This window comes from Pristis pectinata, chromosome 20 (genome assembly GCF_009764475.1).
Source record: "Pristis pectinata isolate sPriPec2 chromosome 20, sPriPec2.1.pri, whole genome shotgun sequence".
In the NCBI taxonomy this organism is placed as follows: domain Eukaryota; kingdom Metazoa; phylum Chordata; class Chondrichthyes; order Rhinopristiformes; family Pristidae; genus Pristis; species Pristis pectinata.
The window spans coordinates 33,125,477-33,131,676 of record NC_067424.1 but is presented as its reverse complement, the minus strand read 5'-3'; the positions used below and the strand labels follow the sequence as shown (position 1 = coordinate 33,131,676).

General features: G+C 43.8%; 1 protein-coding gene across 1 annotated transcript in view; it reads left to right on the top strand.

Moving 5' to 3' along the window:
- The window catches only part of LOC127580972 (peptidyl-prolyl cis-trans isomerase FKBP5-like), a 143,711-nt gene that overhangs the window by 23,133 nt on the left and 114,378 nt on the right, over positions 1 to 6,200 (top strand). The gene's annotated exons all lie outside the window — the stretch shown is intronic.

The window sequence follows — 6,200 nt, the reverse complement described above, 5'->3', positions numbered from 1 at the left end:
GGATGGGTTACGGAGATAACGGCAAGGCCCAAAAATTATTCCCCAATCTTCCCTCTCTTTTTGGTGGAAATTTCTGCCCCTCCTGTAGTCAATATTAGACAAGCTGCCTGACTTAAAGGAGAAGGAGGTGTCAGTGAGATGGTGCTGGCCATACACAGCGAACATTTGGATGATGATGTAGTTCTTGGATGTTGTCTTCAAAGGTTGGCATTTAGATGAGATGTAGGAGTGATCAAGGATAGATCCATGGGGAACATGAGAGAGCAGTCTGGGATCAGGAAGAAAAGCTGTTGGCCTTGACTTTGGAAATACAAGAGTGGAATAATAGTGCCAGGTTGCTGTACACATGTGGGAGAGTGTTAGAGGAGGGTGGCGTGGTCAGCTGGGTCAAAGGCTGGACCAAGGTCAGGAAGGATGAATGGGTTATCTTTTGTCAAGGTCACATAGACTGTCACCTATGACTTTCACAATGCTTGAGGGGAATTAAAACATGGCTGGGGAGGGATTAAAACTCAGAGTTCTGGGAAAGATGGGCACAGGTTTGAGAGCCATTGCACGTTAGTAGATGGTGGGGAGGTAAACAAGGTTGGAAATCTGGTGGAGCTTTGCAAGGATGAAGGACTCAAGCGCTGTCTTTTGAGGAGGGCTAATAACAGCAGATTTGAAGGAGACTGGCACAGAACCTTCAGAGACAGAAAATTTAATAATATCCCTTGAAGAAATTGGGTGCTGTGTGGTTTAATGGGAACAAATTAAAGCCAACAGTTTGTGGGTCCTGGGATATGTCATAGACCATATAGTCACAAAGCTTGTCCAAAGAATCTGTGCCAACCATCAAGTTCCCATTCACACTTATTCTTCTCATATTCCCATCAACTTCCCCCCCCCCCATTCATTCACTCATTTACACACTTGGGGAAATTTGCAGTGGCTAATTGACCCACCAACCCACATGTGATGTGGGGGGAAACCAGAGCATCTGGAGGAAACCCATGCTGTCGCAGGAAGAACACGCAAACTCCACACAGACAGCATCAGAGGTCAGGAATGAACGCGGGTCACTAGCACTGTGAGGCAGCAGACCTACCAGTTGCACCACTCCTAAACACCTTTGGAGTGTGGCGCTGTGGTAAAGTAGGAAATGCAACCAATTTATGCAGAGAAACATTCTACAAACTCATTGTAATAACCCTGCTCTTTGAACAGAGCCAATGGATCATTTTGCATTGACCTGAGAATATAGAAAAGGTTTCAGCTTAATGTCATATCTGAGAACAGGCACCTCCAATCATGAATCCATCTCTTGGTACTGCAATGGAATATCAACCACAAAATACTGGAGGTCAGGCAGCATCTATGGAGGGAAATAAACAGTCGATGAGATGCTCTAGTCTCACAGTAACCCAGGTTTCCAAGGAATAAATGGTATCCAGAGAAAAGGAAGTGATCTAGTCACATCTTTATATTTAACTCCAGGAATGGAGGGGGTGCACATGGGGTTGTTGTGAATAGTTAAATCAACGTACCAATTTCATGACACATTGTACTGCGAAGTACATATAATTTGTTCTGAAGTGTTTTGTACCTTAAAGTGGTAGGATGTGGTTTCCCACACAGCAAGTTTAGCATCTTGAAACCACTGCTGATTGGGGCAATGTACCAGTTGCAGACACTTCCCCATGAGGTACAACTGAGAACATTAAATGAGTCATCTAGGCCACTGTCACGTAACTGCAAACAGCCGACAAAGGAGCAGAATTGGCAAAGAACAGGGAAGAGATTGTTTATCTAATTCATTAGCAAAATACCATTGATGCAATGAACATGAGGAAGGGAGTGAACACAAACTTATTCAAGCTGGGGATGAAGAAATATGTTGCCTGGGATAGACTAATGTTTGGAGCTGTAAGAACCAGAAGGTTCGTTGCCTAGATGGGGGACAGGCACAGTGGAGCAGCTGGTAAAGCTGCAGCTCACAGCTCCAGTGATATAGGTTTAAATCTTGACCAACAGGTGCTGTCTGTGTGGAGTTTGCACGTTCACCCTCTGACTGCATGCATGTTCGCCAGGTGTGGGATGAATCTAGGATTAGAGTAAATGGGTGCTTGATGGTCAGCAGGGACGATGGGCCGAAGGGTTTGTTTCCATGCTATATGACTCTCTCACTCTAAGACATCCCAAGACAGTCAATGGAGTGCATTTGAAGTGTCGGCATGTTGTAATGTAAGAAACAGGCCTCTCAATCTGCACACAGCAATCTCTCAGAAACAGCAATGTGATAATGAACAAATCGCCTGTTAAGTGGTAAGAGTTGCCCCGGGTACTGGGTTAGTCCCTCCACTTTTAGCGCGAGTGGCAAGTGATCTTTTATGTCTATCCAAGAGGGCAGTCCGCACAACAGCACTTCTGAGACTGAAGCACTCCTTCTGTGCTGTACTGGTGTCAGCTTAGATTCTTATACTCATCTGAAGTGAGCTCATTTACACTTCCTTTGCCATAATTGACATTGGGCCTTTTGACAAGCAAGTGGAGAAGTGAGCATAATGATTAACCTGTAAACTGTATCCGGTAACCAATAAGTCCAAAACTTAACACCATTGTAGGATACGCAACCAAAGATCTTGGGTCAGAAAGGTTGTCATTGGTGTAGGCTATGATTAGTAAGGCAGTGATTAGTATTATTTGCCAATGAGGTTGGCTGTTCTTGGTATAGATTGTGATTGCCTCTACATTAAAACATATACAGGAAGAAATAAGGATATACAAACTTAAATGAGTCCTGATGAAGGGTCTCGGCCCGAAACATCGACTGTTCATTTCCCTCCATAGATGCTGCCTGACCTGCTGAGTTCCTCCAGCATTTTGTGTGTGTTGCTCCATATTTCCAGCATCCGCAGTCTCTCTTGTGTCTCCTGTGTGTATACAAACTTAAATAATCTATTGGGCCCCATGAGTTTGTTTGTAATTTAATTATGACTGATTTGTTTTTGGAACCTGATCATACACTGAGAAATAGCCCGGCGAGTTGGAGGACAACAATTAATAAAGGGGGAGAAAGAAGTTTGTAAAGGTCATTGATAACATAGTGGGAAAAGTCTGAGTTTGTGTTCAACGTAGTTTAATGAGATCAGTGATGAGAATGAACTTCTTCTCCTCTTCCAATACTATTCTCATCTGGATATAAGCTGCCTATGTAGACCTATGTAAATAAAATTAAGTCTTTTATTTTTTGAGTATTGGAGATTAATGGATAACAATAATAGTGATTAAATAATTTGAGACAGTAGTTGAGCTGTCCGGAACAAAGAGGAATAACTTTAAAATTGGAGCTAGACTATTTAGAATTGAAACCTGTGACTGGAAAACTGGAACTCAGTTAATTAAAAGAATTTAGAATAAAAATGCGGTGACCAAGAAATTATTGGCTCACAGTGGGAAGGGAATCCACATCCTTACCTTTTCTGGCGTACATGTAACCTCAGGCCCACAGCAGAACTCTTAGCTACTCTCTGAAAAGACCTCCTATCCAAAGGCAATTAGGGAAAGGTTATAAATGCTGGTCTTGATTAAAACAAAGTGGGATAAGAACGTTTACCTAGAGCCTAAAATAGGGGGAAATCTTAAAATTAGTTATGTGGAAAGCATCTCTTTGCCTTCAAGTTGGTACATTCAGTATTTGTTTGAGCAATTCTTCCTCCTGGCACTGTACCTTTTACTGAATAAAAATTGATGGTGAAATGTTAATGAACCTACACTACTGAATACTAAGTCACTAAATTCTGATGAACTGCATGTTGATAGAAAGGGGATCAGATAAGGTACTGTGATTCAATGCCAATGATAGCTAGCCAGCCATGTGACTGTACAGAGTGTGACTTATGGATCAAAGCCATTATTCCTTTTCCTGAAATTTATTTACATCATCTTCCTGTTTTCTGCTGATCTATTTGTGCCAATATGCTCTCGTGGTGGGAATACTTTAAGTGTAATAAGAAAGTGTGTAAAAAAATTTTGTTGGCAATTCTTGCATTATATTTTCCTTTGTATTAATTTTCTGTGCTCTTCTGGGTGAAGGACACTTGCATGGAAAGATGAAGCACTTTCCAATATAACTTGTTTCTGTAGGGCCTTCCACAACATCAGGACATCCCAAGCACTTTAGAACCAGTGAAGTAATTTTGAAGTGAAAACAGAAAGTGCTGAAAATAGCAGTTGAAATGTGTGAATGGGTGCGTTTAGAGTGGGAACCTAGATAAAAGAATGTAGGAGTTGCAAATTGCAGGGCAGGAAGACATGCATAGAGATTGGCTCAGTTTGTTTGTTTTTGTTTCTGATTTTTCCTTCTTTTTCCTCTGGGAGTGGAGGACGTGCCCAGCTTGCCCTGCTGGCCATGTCTTCCTGCTCTGCATTTTGCAACTCCTACATTCTTTCATCTGTGTTCTTTTGACTATCTTTGTTCTCACTCCCTGCTCCCATTCATTCAATGACCAGATAAACTCGCTTACAGCTTACCCCATGGTCACCCCAGTTTTACCCTCTCAGAGACGTTCCCTCTCCCCAACTCTCCCTGCAGCTGAATGAGTTTCTTTTCTCTCCTTCCCAGTTCTGACAAAGGGTCTTCGACCTGGAATGTTAGCTCTGTTTCTCTTCCTTCAGATGCAGCCTGACCAGCTGAGTGTTTCCAGAATTTTCTGCACGTTTTTTTTTTCCCGTAAAACTATCAGTAATGCCAAGAGACGATATCAGTCCAAAATTGAGTCCCAGAACAGGCGTCAGTTATGGCAGAGCTTACGTGCTATAACAGGCTACAAAATGAAGTCGGACAGCATCGTCAACAACAGCCCATCCCTTCCCAATGAGCATTCTATGCATGTTTTGTTGAGAAGGGGACTGGTATGTCACCACTCAGCCTGACAGCCTCCAATGCACTTGAACCTATGGTCACCGTTGAGGACATAAGATCAATCTTCCGGAGGGTGAACTCGCGGAAAGCATCTGGCCTGGATGGTGTCCCTGGCAGTGTCCTCAGATCCTGTGTTGATCAGCTGGCGGGGGTATTTGCAGACATTTTTAACTTCTTCCTGATTCAGTCTGAGGTTCCACCTGCTTTAGGAAGACCACTATCATCCCAGGACCTAAGAAAAACAAGATAACGTGCCTTAATGACTACTGACCGGTGGCTAGTGCTTCCAGAGGCTGGTCATGGCACACATTAACTCCAGCCTCCCAGAAAACCTCGACCCACTGCAATTTTCCTACCGCCGAAACAGGTCTACAACAGACGCCATCTCCCTTGCCCTACACTCATTTCTGGAACATCTGGAGAGTAAAGACACCTACGTTAGACTATCGGTTATGGACTACAGCTCTGCCTTCAATACTATAATTCCAAGCAAGCTCATCACCAAACTCCAAGACCTGGGATTCAACAGCTCCCTCTGAAACTGGATCCTTGACTTCATGACCGACAGACCGCAATCAGTCAGGATAGGCAGCAACACCTCCAGCACGACTATTCTCAACACTGATGCCCCACAAGGCTGCATCCTCAGCTCCCTACTCTACTCCCTATACACTCAAGAGTGCGTGGCCAGATTCTGCCCTAAATCCATCTACAAATTTGCGGATGATACCACCATAGTGGGCCGTATCTGAAATAATGATGAGTCAAAGTACAGGAAGGAGATAGAGAGTTTGGTGACATGGTGTCATAACAACAACCTTTCCCTCAATGTCAGCAAAACAAAAGAGCTGGTCATTGACTTCAGGAAGGAGGGTGGTGCACATGCTCCTGTTTACATCATTGGTGCTGAGATCGAGAGGGTTGTGAGCTTCAAGTTCCTAGGAGTGAAAATTACCAGTGGCCTGTCCTGATCCAACCATGTAGACATTGTGGCCAAGAAAGCTCACCAGCGCCTCTACTTCCTCAGGAGGCTAAAGAAATTTGGCACGTCCCCCTTGACACTCACCAACTTTTATCGAAGCACTATAGAAAGCATCCTATCTGGATGCATCATGGCTTAGTACGGCAACTGCTTTGCCCGGAACTTCAAGAAACTGCAGAGAGTTGTGGACACAGCTCAGCACATCATGGAAACCAACCTCCCCTCCATGGACTCTGTCTGTACTTCTTGCTGCCTCGGTAAAACAGCCAGCATAATCAAAGACCCCACCCACCCGGGACATACTCTCTTCTCCCC